This window comes from Protopterus annectens, chromosome 5.part0 (assembly GCF_019279795.1).
Source record: "Protopterus annectens isolate FY-2018-M chromosome 5.part0, PAN1.0, whole genome shotgun sequence".
NCBI classification, from domain to species: domain Eukaryota; kingdom Metazoa; phylum Chordata; order Ceratodontiformes; family Protopteridae; genus Protopterus; species Protopterus annectens.
Window position 1 is genome coordinate 1,179,742,635 of NC_056735.1, and position 14,193 is coordinate 1,179,756,827.

General features: G+C 37.1%; 1 protein-coding gene across 18 annotated transcripts in view; it reads right to left on the reverse strand.

Annotated features, from left to right (window-relative positions):
* The window catches only part of KIF1A (kinesin family member 1A), a 2,189,582-nt gene that overhangs the window by 797,001 nt on the left and 1,378,388 nt on the right, over positions 1–14,193 (reverse strand). The window lies entirely within an intron of this gene.

The following is a 14,193-nucleotide window of genomic DNA, read 5'->3' on the forward strand; positions in this document are numbered from 1 at the left end:
ACTTAAGTAAGTGTCCTGAGAAGTGCAAGGAGAAGTGAATAGGGAAAAAAGTGTTTATGTTGCCAATCTGTACATGTTTTTAGACCACACAGTTAAGTGATTTAGACATTATGTGTACATTCTCTATGGTGATCGAGATACAGTGGGGTTAGGAAATTAACTTATTTCCACTGTAGTGTGATCTTGGAGTTGGTATATTAATTTACGGGGGGTGTGGCGGTGCAGGAATCCCTGCAGAAACATAGTAAAAATTGTGTTTGTTAGTTTGGTGTTGTTATAGGTGGAGGGGACGTTATTTACATGTGCTTTGTAGTTTTTGATGTTGTGATGCAAAGCTTCAGTGTTCTGAGTTTTCGATGTTGTGAAATTTCAGTGTTTTGGGTTTTCAGTGTTTTGAGTTTCGATGTTATGAGAATTCGATGTTTTGAAGTAGAACTATTTATATATATATATATATATATATATATATATATATATATATATGTGGTGTGTGTGTGTGTGTGTGTGTGTGTGTGTGTGTGTGTGTGTGTATATATATATATATATATATATATATATATATATATGGATCTACTTGAAAACACCAACATGCAAAACACTGATGACGAGTACACTGAGACCAGAAGATCGACAACTGAGATGACCGACGTGTTAAGGTAAGTGTGCGATAGTGACAGACTTTAGGGTTAGGGGTGGGTTAAGTGAGTTAGGGTGCGGGTAAGGTAAGTGTGCGATAGTGACAGACTTTAGGGGTTAGGGGAGGGTTAAGTGAGTTAGGGTTAGGGCACGGGTTAGGTGAGTGTGCGATAGTGAAAGACCTTAGGGTTAGGGTTTGGGTTAAGGTTAGTGCATAGGTAGTTGTGTATGTAAGGTTTAGTGTAGGTTTGTAAGGTTTTTGTTGTGCTTATGTTGTGTGTGTATTTTTCGGAAAAGGTATTTGTTCTGTTTTGTTGATTGTCGGGATTGTGGTTTTTCGGGCATGTGAAGTTTCGTGCTTTGAAACTCTCGGTCATCTCGGTTGTCGATCTTCTGGTCTCGGTGTTCTCGTCATCGGTATTTTGCGTGTTGATGTTTTAAAGTAGACCCACACACACACACACACACACACACACACACACATATATATATATATATATATATATATATATATATATATATATATGTGTGTGTGTGTATAGGTGAAGAACCTCTTTTTGAGTATGGAAAGTGTGACCACATAGTCTTATAAACATGAATGAGATTGTGTATGAGAAATGCAAAGCAATTAACAAATCAGACTGTGATTTTGATGATAAAATTATAATCACCACTATGTGGTATGTTTGGAAAGTGAGGCATGATGGAGTATTGTTTAATAAAAAAAAAATTATATTTTCAATGTTTTAGACAACATAAAATATTGGGTATCGCAGAATAGGTGAGAGGATAACATTATTATACAATGACTGAAAAGCAACCTATCTGAAAATACCGTGGGTGTATATCTGTGTATACTTTATTTATTTTTATTTATTTAATTAACATTTGTTTACCGGGATAATCTGATTGGACAACTAGTGCCTGCTTACAGTGGAGGCCCGGGGAGAAAAGCTCCACACAGTACAAAATGAACAGTAATCAATAGTAACAGTTATAGATTACAAAAGTTTAAATGTTAACAACCGTTAATTTAACATGTTAACAAGTACAAAGCAGAAAGATAGTTGGAGAGAACTTATTGAACACAAGACACACATTACAAATATTAGATCAAAAGTTGGTTGTTAATGAACAAATATGTGTGCATTGCATTTTCATGGCAAAAACATGTACAATATTTACAATGAGCATTGGTTGAGCACATTATTAGTACTGATAAGAAGCTTACGGAAATAGTACTCCTGCAATGCAGTGAGGCTTCAAGGTGGGCTTCAATATATCTATCACTCTATATATATATATATATATATATATATATATATATATATATATATATATATATATATATATGTGTGTGTATATATGTAAATGTGAGTGAAACATGTATGTAGTAAGGTACCCTTACACTTTTTGATAAGTACTACAGGATCTTTTGTATTTGAGTACCATCAGCTCAGACAGATGGGGTCTCAATTCAACTTCTTATTCATAGGAAGTCACACTGAAGAGTGTACGCTCACTGCAATGTCAGCATTTGAAAATTAATCCAGTTATTGGGTGTGGGAATAAAAACCATAATCTTTTGATCTTCTACCATCAAAAGTGAGTGTGTTACCTATTCAGCCACTGACCATGGTTTGACTTTGGTCAGGGAACCCATATTAAGACTGCAAGACCCAGATATATCAGTGAAGGTGTCAATGGAGGCATCAAATAATGGCTTAGGAGCATTGCTGCTGCAGTAACATGATTGTGTGGTTTCCTGTTATCTAGTCATCATATGCAATTATTGTGGAAGAAAAGAAGATTGGCCAAAATGGACAAATACATGCTAGATGCAGTTTTCATTTGTGATGAGCTTCATAAGTTTGTATATTGAAGACCTGTGTTAGTAGAGGCTGGCATAACCCATAACTGCTCTTTCATCTAAAACACTGTGAGATGTGTCAGTGCATTCCCAGCACCATCTATTAAATCTTCAGAAATGTGTCTTTAATTTTGAGGACACTACAGGTAGGTACCTAGTAGTAGCAGAAACATACTTCTTAACTGTACCGAATTCCTCTGAGGGCAAAATAATGGGATTCTACAAATTTCTGAGTGGCCCCTTCAATTCCCATTTTTTTCTGTTTTTATTTCCAGTTTTAAGTTATGACTGACATCATTATGCATTGCCATCCAACCCCACAACATACTACAAATCCCAGCAGTAGGGCAAACACAAAAAGAAAGTGTGTGGTTGCACAATGTGGTATTTGCCGTGAAAGTGATCAAATAGCTGGTAATAAAAATAGTAGGTGATACCCATATGCTGAATACACTTTGTGAATAAGTAGTTGTAGGTATTCAGAAGTGAGGAGGGAGCAGGCTGGCACTGTGAAGCTTGTAAGGTAAGAAAATCTGTGATTTAGGGTTGCTGTTGTATTAACTTGAAGTAATAGACCAATATAAGGAGAAGAAAAGGTGACAGAGTGACTTTTAGGTATTGTGAGAACTGACTGTAAAAGCATGTACCTTATTTGGTATTATGAGGGCAGTGATACTGGAAGATGGTGAGTCTTGGATGCCCCCATAGCTTTGTTTTGTTGGAAGGAAGCTCTTCTTGGGGGAAAAATAAGTCAGGTGCATACCTCTCAACTGTACTGAATTCTTCGGTATTTACCAGTTTTGAGGGCAAAATAATGGGGTGCCATGAATTTTCAAGTGGCCACTTCAATTCCCAATTTTTTTTTTTTTTTTACAATTTTAAGTTATGGGTAATGTCATCATACATTGCCAGTGTATCCTGCAATGTCATCAATGTGTAGAGGTGTGCATGATGACATCAGCTTCATGAGGCAGTGCCTGACTGCCTGTCAGACTCAGAGACTGGGGTGGGACTAGGAGATGGACTCTAGAACTCCCATGATGCAGAGATAAAAAACGTAACCTTCCTTGTTTGCTACCCATGACTTCTTGCCTACATTCTGTGGAAAACAAGAGAAGTAAACTACAAATCTCAGCAGCAGGGCAAACATGTACAAAAGTTCAGATGTAATAAGAAAGTGTGTGCTTCAGCGAAGTGGTATTCTCAGTTAAGTTGATCAAACAGCTGGTAATAAAAATGGTAGGTAATACCCATGTGCTGAATACACTTAGTGATTAAGTAGTTGTAGGGATTCAGAAGTCAGTGGGGTGCAGTCTGGCATTGTGAAGCTCATAACATAAGGAAGCCTGGGATTTACAGTTGCTGTTGTATTAACTTGAAGTATCAGAACAATATAAGAAGGAGGAAAGGTCACAGAGCGACTTCTAGGTATTCTGAGAACTGATGGTAGAAGCATCTACCTTATTTGATGTTCTGAGAGCAATGATACTGGTGACTGTTTAGTCTTGGATGCCCCTGTCATTCTTTGCTGCTGGAAAGAAGCTCTTAGGGGAAAAAATAAGTTAGGCGATTGATTGACTGTCTATCGGAGGGTCACAACTGTGCAGTGTTATTTTAACTGAGTTTTGTTTTAATGTGTAATTACCATTTTATACATTACTTTCTTGTGTTATTTTATGTCTTAATGAGAATGTGTTTAGTAGTTTAGTAGTGGCAGAGGCATTATTATGACTTTTGCTTATTTTGCACTGAGTGTGGTATTCTAGTGTAGATCAGTACACATAGGTGAAAGGATAGAAATGCTCAGGTTCTTCTGTTATTTTTTGAGGTGGTGTAAGTGAGAAGCATATTCTTAGGCTGGGAAGGAAGTAGAGAATGCTTAGTGAGTAACTGTAATTAGGGATAGTAACAGTGACTTGAGATGGACCATTGTTAATTATAGGGAAATAACTGGATCCTGCGCTAGGTGCCTTTCGCAAATGATTAAACTGCTTTTAAGTATAACACTTCTACAACACTTTCACCAACTTTTTCTCTAGGGTACTGACAACATCAATTTGGAATTGTTTTCACTGGGTACTGCAAAGTGGTTGTAATGGGATGCAGGCATACCTTTCAACTGCACATATTTTTGTAGAATGTCCAAATTTTTACCTCATATATTTGGTCAATTTCTCATAAATTTGTGGTTTTCTGTTAAATCATTGGCAAAACACTGAGTGTTGAAGTCAGAAAAATAATGACAGACTTTTGAATTTCAGACTTCATAGAGGTATGACAGGGTATTTTATTGCAGCCCTACTCTCCTGCTCAGTAGCAAAAACCACCAACAGATTAGCAAACTGAGCCTCCCTTTACACCTAAAATGTGAAAGATAACATGTCAGTCGTGTTCTTCAGTAAACAAATGCTAACACAAAATCTGGTATCTTTGTCACTTTTTAAGTTTATAAGAGCAATATTTAAAATCTGTCCCTGATTTTGGCCTTTGTTCTGCCATTATTTTTGACTTGGCCCAGGTTTCTTGTTCTTACAGGTTGAGATGTATGTTATACTGGACAGAAGTACCCTAAGTTTGTCTGATGACTTATGTAATATTTGTAAGGTATAGCATCAGTCTCTGGGTTCCTATTACCTTGTCGAGGTTCCACTTCGAACACCATAAGGTCAAAACCTTATGTTCGAAGTTTCAGAACTTTGACAAGATGAAAAAAAAAAAATAAAAAGAAAAGAAACATAGAAAACTCTTGCAAGCAGGGGGTGCACCCCCACACACCCCCCGTTCTTTAAATATACCAACTCCGAGATCGCATTACAGTGCGGTAAAGGGAAATCTTCCCTTTCTGCAATGTATTGCGATCTCGGAGTTGGTATATTTAAAGAGCAGGGTGTGTGGGGGTGCAGGGGTGCTTGCCCCCCTGCTTGCAACAGTTAACTTGCTGTTAGGGTTTTTATTTACTTTGTTTTGCGTTCAAATTCCTGGAACTTCGAACATCTCAGTTCGATGTTCTCATCTTCGAAGTTTCAGGAATTCGACAAGGTAATACGAACCCCTCAGTCTCTGATTTTGAGCCATTACCGCTCACCTTTTCTTTTTTAAATATTTGTCCCCATTCTTGAAATATGGTTAGTTCAGTTTGCATTACTCTTGATCAACTCATCCTGTGTTGTTGAGTATGCATTACAAAGAACTTGTTTGATTTTTTTTAAGCTTGGTGAGAAGTTTGGTTTGCCTCATCTGAATATTGTCTTTCGCTTCATATTTCAGACAAAGGGAGACAATGAGGAGAATAGTTCCATCTATGACACTTTGTCTGAACCAGTTTTCATGTTTTATTAGAACATGCTTGGTATTATAGGTACCAGTATTTAATGAAAACAAGTTCATATTACCAGTATTATAAAAAGTGCCATCAGCGTATGTCCATTTATTTAATATTTACAGAGAATAGTATTTGTCTTCTAATTATGTGTATTGTATAATTTAGAAAAGGATAATTGGATAATTACTACAGCTTACAATTTTTTTAAACAAGAAACATCTTTATTAAATTATCATGTATGACATCGGCCATGTTGCATGAAAATAAACCATTGTAACACAATCTCAGCTGCAAACATACATTCCAAACCGTGCTGACACAACTGTAGCTGCAAACATTATACATCACAGTTAACATATCCAGTCATTGTTAGTCAACCATTACATAGCTCATTCAAATCCTGCCTTCTTTTAAACCTTGTTCCTCATCTGCATTTATTGAGCCCACATTTCCCATTTTTCCTATATAATTTGCTCCTACCCTTCTCTAAAGGTCCCAGTTCTAGTTGTTTTATCTCTGTTACTATCTTCTTACTTCTAGTAAAGTTGGTTTCAACTTTGATTTCCATTTTCTAGTAATTACTTTTTTTGGCAGCCATCATAATTAGACACAGCAAGGCATTACTATGTGTAGGCAATTCCAATTCTGTATCATAGCTCAAAAAATCATTTCCCTAGTTACTCCAATTTGCTCACCCAGCATCTCCAACAGAGCAGTCTGCAAGGAATCTTTAAAATTGCCGACTCATTACACTTCCAGAAAATATGTTCCTAGTTACCTCTTTCCTCCCCATCACACCTCCAATATTTGCTGTCTACGTGAGAAAAATTCTTTGGAGTGTGCTTGGGATATAAAAATACCAATGTAAACACTTCCAGGCAAAGATCCTAAATCTTCTAGATTTTGTTGCATATTAAGGAGACATACATATATCCCTCATTTTTTCTTTGCAAATTGTTTATCTAATCTCTCTTCCCAATCCTTCCTAACCTCCTCTGATTGATTCTTATAGTTACTATGCAATATGTTATATGCTCTACTACCTACTCCTTTCTTAACGGCAACTTCTGTTCTAGATTCTAATAAAAACTCTTCTAGTGCTGGTCTTTCATTTAGGACCTCCTATTTCTTTCTCTTTGCCTGTACTCTGATATAAATCTTCAATATGGAAGACAATCTTTAGTCTGCAAGTCCAAATAAGTTCTTGGCATCTTCCCATTCTATTACCTTTCCCACTCTAATTATTTGCTCTCAATACCTTGGTTCCTTTGCCAATTTTCCCCAATATATTTCTGCCCCATATTGCCTATTTTCTGTATCTCTAATTGCAATCATCACTATCAGGAGAATCTCCTTTCTCCATTCCCGTGTTGGCTTAGTTCATAGAAGACCTTCTGCTACTTTATGAATATAATATTCTGTACAATTACTGTTGTTCTCCTTAAAGGTCTACATCCAAAATCCCAGTCTCTCCCTGTTACTTGAGCTTCCCCCCTGTTTCATCATCATCTCTTTCCACTTTGAATTATGTTTTTCTGCTTGTGCTATGTATATAAACCTTAACTGTGCTGCTCTGAAATACCCCTTCAACTCAAGTAATCCCAATCTGCCCTGTTCTGTTGGAAGAATAAGCTTATCCACTTGAGTCTTGCCGTCTTCCCCTCCCAGATAAAATCCTTCAGCTGTTTATATAAGCAGACATTATTGTTAGCAAAGCAGGTATGTCTAACTCAAGTAGGTTGCCTCCTTTTGTTTTGGCTAAAACTGGAGTAAGGCCATGCCCCCTACATCACCTGTAACCCCGCCCATTCCCAACACCTCTCCCACCCATGCCCCACCTATTTGGTGATGTCATTATGACATCAGTTGACGGGGAATGCCCACTTTTTCCATTCCTGATGCTTGCTTTTATCCAATTTACTATGCTTTTCTGTAAAAAAGCATAGTAACTCAGCCGATGTAACAAACTCCGGTAGTTTGCTTCCATTTTGAAACAGAATACCGGAGTTTGTACAGCGTTTTCCGGACTACCAGAGAATCTATTTGATTTCTGGAGAGTGAGGAAAAAAAAACGGAAAGCTGGCAACCCTATGACTACAGCTTGTAGAAATCTACACTAGTAAGACAAAAAATGTGCGACTACTACAGAAGCAAGGTATATCACCGAGAATGGTAGGGGAGAGGCTCAGCTAGCTGAAAGGGAATTCTAATTGCATGCATTTCACAGAATCATTAAACAATAGCTACAAACTTCTAGAGCCAAGACTTAGTGGAGATAACAGTGTGGGGAAGGTGGGGGCCCAGTTAGGTGATGGAGACTGATTTAATGTAATTGTTGATATGTGATATACTAATGAGAATACTCTAGTGTACAAATGTTAGAAACTCCTGTACATATTCATTTTATGAAGTGAAATAAAGTGTTTCATCAATTTAGCAGCATCCATTTGGACATTTAAAATGACCATATTATTTTGCTGTATATTAATGATGATATATGGGAAACATTGACTCTTAAGAGACTTTCGCCCTGACGTCTCCTTAGTTGAGGCATCCAATCTAGAGCTCTGGGAATTTTTATTGCTTATTTTATAATTAAGTTTGAATGAATGCCATATCTACTGTTCTCCGAAAACACGATAAGTGTCTTATTCCCTGGTTTAATATTAGAAAAATGGTAGATTATATTTACACTCCATTTTAATAATTTCTAAAGTTGAAGTGCTGTTAAAAGCAATTAAGTTACTCTTATAAAGTATTAGCGCAAGTATGCCATATGCTAGTTTTCACAGCAGTTAGGCAAACTGATAGTGCATATTTGTCTGCAAAACAGAAAAAAACCTAATGTGTGCAATGTGTGAATGAATGCAGGTACGAATGAGGAAGTGACTGTGTGTGTGTATGTGTGTGTGCGTGTGTGTGCGTGTGTGTGAGAGAGATTGGGAGAGAGTGAGCATGATCATGTGTTAGTGAATGCCGATTGCTTGAGTTCCAGTTAAGCAGGAATGTAACGTCATTATTCCTGGACATTTCAGAGTTTTTTGAATAACTTCCGGGAGATGAGAGATGCTATAAAAACCAGGAGAGTCCTGGGCAATTCGGAAGAGGTGGCAACCCTAAACTCAAGGCAAATGACAACAAAGCCAGAAGACTTTATTTTATTTGTATTTGTTATCAGGCCTCTAAAATATGACTGAGATTCATCTCCATAGAACTTTTTTAAACTAAGTCTGGGAATGCTGTCTGTTTAACTGACTTGCTTAGAGTCACACAGTTAGGCAAACCCTGGACCACTGGAGCACAGGAAACAGCTTGTCACCTGTTCCTTAATCCTCTGTACCAACTGCCAGACAGATCATCTGTATATGGACTGAGTTTAGTCACTGAGTTCTATGTTTACAAAACCATGGGCACATTCTACCAAAGAAGCAACGAACAACATGACTATTAAGAGATCATAACAACATCCCTTCTCCCAAAAAAGGTTGACTGATAAAATTAAAAACAAATTTACGTTATTTAGGATTAACAATGTATTCCAAGTTTGACTTGCTATTTGAACAACAGCTATGTGCACGATTGCAAATATCCACCCTGTTTTTACTAATAATGAATCTGGAGTCACTCTGGTTATTTAAATCACAGTGCTAATCGGTTCAAGCAGGTAACTGCCAGCCTGCTCTTCCTGCAGTCTTAAAACAGGGGGTGCAGATTCTATAAGGACAGTTTAAAAGTCTGCTAAGTCATACTGAGACTATTTGACTTTTTCTAACTACAGGGCATCATCTCTGGAATAAGGACCTCCCACTGTTAATGAATCACAGAACAACAACCAGGCTGTTTTTAAGTAAAACTCTGCTAGAAATGAGTGATAAATACTCTTTAAGGGGCAACAATCTGGTCACGCTTATGACAGAACTGCTAGACACATATGCCTAATTGGCTCAAGATGATTTACTTATATATTACAGAACATAAATTTCAGAGGTTAATTGCAAAAGGTGTCCATGAGATTACACCCAACCAGATCATATCAAGTCCAAACTGAATATGATAATATACACATGGGTTTAGAAGGTGTTACACCCAACTAGATATTATCAAGTCCAAACTGAATATGGTAATATACACATGGGATTAGAAGGTGTTACACCCAACCAGATCATATCAAGTCCAAACTAAATATGGTAATATACACGTGGGATTAGAAGGTGTTACACCCAACCAGATCATATCGAGTCCAAACTGAATATGATAATATTCACGTGGGATTAGAAGGTGTGATACTAAAGTGCTATTTGTTGATACCAGAAATGATAGTAGCCCCACTAAAGTGCTGTGCTCACATTTTGGCTGTTTGGTGAGCAAAAAGAACAGTTGAAATCTCTTATGTCCTCCATTTGAAGCTGGTAATGGCATTGTCGACATAAAACCTCAGGTGATAAAAAACAGCACCCTATAATGTTTATTGTTAAGATTGAGAATGAATAGAAAAGGGTTAACTAAATATTTTCCAATGCATGCTTAATAATTAGCTGTATGTTGTTGTAATGTACTTTACAGTACAGATCTCTTATTTTGCTACCCGATCTGTCTAATAGCTACCCTATCTGTGCCCATTTGGACAATTTGTTCTTTCAAGGAGGGCAAGAACAAGGTCCATTCATTCCCTGAATGGACCAGAAGCTTGACTGGTCCATTCATTTTTCTGGAGCCAAGGGGTAGGTGTGAGGAAACAGACTAGTTTGCTATTTGTAGACCCCCTTTTCATCTCAACCTAACCCTATACCCACAGCATTCAAAGGCTGTGGAATGCTGCAGCCTTAGAAGGACTAGCACGCTTCTGCATTCATCACCTGTTGGATTAAGTACGTCTTGTACTCACTATGACCCAGTTGTCAAATGCGTCCTGCAGTAACCCCAAGAAGACTGGACTTACATCACCCTATAACTTCCATCCTCCTGCCTTGGACCTTTCAGTGACCTGAGGTGCTAATTAGGTTATATGGGGAATAATGTTCCCACCATTTCGCTGGTTCTTAAGGTGTGCTGTATCTGTAGTATTTTGTATGTGAGAAATGGAGACACCAACAGAGGACAGTATTATGTTGTAGTGTGAGTCTGTATGCATGCCTACGTGTGTGTGTGTGTGTGTGTGTGTGTGTGTGTGTGTGTGTATATGCACATTAAAGTGCAAATTTTCTTTTAGAATAATAAACTTGGTTTGTTGGAAACAATGTGGTATACATCTCATCAATATACTCTTTACCAGTGAAATGATCTGCATATATAATGGAGGCTTGAATTGATCACCAGTTCCATCTGCATAGTCCATAGTCTTTATTTAAAAAAGTCTAAGGGAAGTTATCCCCTTGTAAAATGTAGTTACTTGCATGAAGATCAGAGCAGTCAGGTCCTATCAGTTTTATAGCTTGTCTTCCAGTTTTGTTTTCTCTTGTTCTGTAAGTTTAAGAGGTTTCGCTGTGCACTGATTATCAGCCATTACAGATCTATCCCAGTTCTCTCCTACATGATGTCTGTTTAGTGTGTTAACTACCCATTTCCTCTTCTTCCTATGGTGTGCTTGAATGAAGCTCTAAATATTCACTAGACAGGATTTCTTAAAAAGAGATATTTCATGTTTTACAACTGCCATTTAAAATGTGCATCTTATACTTTTGCTGACAGATGTGTAACCCACGAATATTTCAAGACCTGTAACATTCGTGACTTAATGCATTGTGGCCTGTTGATACACCTAGGCTTCACGTTCTGTAGTAAGGTCTGCTCTACTTCGGAAGTTCTCAGGTTAGAATTTCTATACAATGTTAGCCTTCAACTGGTTTGTGATGTCTTAGTATATTCAGATGAGTAGTCGCTAGTGAAGTATAGAAGGGCAAGTTTTCTTTTCAGTTCTACTGCTTCATTAGTCACTTGGAAATCTGGTTATTAATGCAGTACCTCTGCTGCAAACTGCCTAACACTATGCTCACAATAATAAAAAAGAAACAGCTTGCTTTTATCAGAGGTTTTTCCTTCAGTCCATAAGTTAATTATGGATGGTCATCCTTTGGCCATGATCATCCTCATATCAGACAATGTCAGCTCTATTGAGTTTGAAATGGATATGTCCACCTGTGTGATACATTTGGAGTTAGTCCCACTGTTGCTTCAGATATTGTTCTTCATTTCATGTATTTCAATTTATCAGTACATCCACCGACAAACACGTACTTGCTTTTGCAACCGTTGCTATCAATCCCCTCACAACATCTAAATGTGTTGCATACTTGCTGTCGCATCTCTCTTTAGGCTCCTCACTGTTTCATTTAGAGATCTTTCTTATGTAACTCATAATAAATTCCATTTTCATCATGTCATTTTTGTGTTTTTCACTTGCCACATTATACTTTAAAATTGTTATCAAAATGAGAAAATATTTAGGTACATTAAGTCTGCTCTTGTGTTCAAAACATTCCAGATTCTGGGTTGCATTCCATAACTTCCCTTCTTAATCAGCACATTGTGGATAGGGGTGGCTACAGAAATAACTTTTCAGGGATGTGACAGCTGAAAAAGCAAGGCCATAGAATGCCCTAATGACCTGCCAGATCTAGATGACAATTTTAATTAACAAAAAAAATAATGCATTCCCCGGTGAAAGAATGTCAACTCAAAAATGTGTAGCTAGCTGTTATGGTTATTAAAATATATAAAATAAACTTTCCAGTCTTGCTCATAGTCTGTAGCAGACAGGAAAGGAAATGTGCCTTCATTTTGTTACTACATTATTTGTTAGAAATGCATTTTTTATTAAAGTTTGAACAACATTTGATCTGGAAATGAGAACTAATGGGTCATCTACAGCAGTCCAGAAATGTCAAAACAGTACCACAGTTCACACTGAAGCAAGCAGATAAAACCACTGATTTACCGATTACTTGCCTTTGTCAGTTTATTTCTTCATACAAATATGGATAATTTCTGTAGGCTACTGAAGCCTGGAAGGGTGAGAACTGCTGTGTGTCACCTATTTTTTTATTTTCACTAGTGTCAATGATGTATCTGAGGTCAATGTTTTTTTTTTTTTGTTTTGTTGGGGGGGGGGGGGGATCAAAAGGAAATCAACACAAAATATTAAAATGAAAAGTAGAGAAATTGTATTTAGTCCACTTTAACAGACTGCATTGCTGGAAAATAAGCTTGAATCACTGGGATAATCTTTTGGTTAGAACATGTCCCATTAATGGTGGGTTTCAGTCCTACTTTGTAAATTTCACCCCTAGCAATGTCAAAGCTTAAAATGACACATATTAGGAGTACGGCGTAATGTTAATTCTAGTTTTGCAATGGCATGCTTCAGAAAGTCAATGCACATTAACATTCTGAAAAGAGGAAAACCATTAGTAGAAAAAAGGGGGTGTTGATTCTGTGTTAATTAACGGCACCCATTAATTTTGTCCTTGAAATTCTAGAGTTCAGGGCTAGAGCTGCCAAATGTACTGAGAAACAGCCATCACTGGAAAGAAAAGAGGACTAGGGACAGAGCTTTATCTTGTCTGTGGCCTGCTAATTCCAGGAATGAGGAAAGGTGGTGAAATATTGATGCAGTTCACTGAGATAAGTGAAAAAAAAAAATACTCACGTAAATATCTCATAAGAAAGGAAGATAAAAGTTGCAAAGAATGATTAAAAATCTTTCTTACACTATCAAATGCTGCTTTAATTCTATTATCATACAAGTAAAAGGTAGATGAGTAAATGTCTCTCCAAGTCTGTCAACCCATTTCCTAATTCTACTTAGCAGATAAAGGCTTTGAACACCTTATGTTTTGATGCCGCAGTAAAATATTCCCGAAAGTACTTTGAGCAGAGATTTTTCAGCACTGATCTTATGTGGTGACATTATGCTAAGAAGGATCCAAAGTGCAGTTAGCTTATAATGTCATTATCTTAAGAGAAATGTTGCCCATCTACACATTTTACTTTTAATTTTTTCTTTATTTGCACAGCGGTAGTAACAGACACAACTCATCTTGCATTCCAGCATTTCAATACCTCTTTAACGTTAATACCAATAATGTGACCTGAGGAATATGGCCCATATTTTATAAATAGCTAATATGGATTGCTTCCTGTAAGGACTGCAGTTTCAACATGTGATGCTTTGATGAACAGTAGCCCAACTTACTGAATAAAAAATGAAAAATCATACTTGGTTCTTTAATTCATATGACAGTCAATGTAACAGTACTGGGATTCATTCTTCACTCTTTAATATATACTTCAGCTGGATAAGTTCCTAGAAACACCTCCCTGTGACTTTATTTCTGATTGGCCAAAATAAACTTCTTTTTTTTCCCTA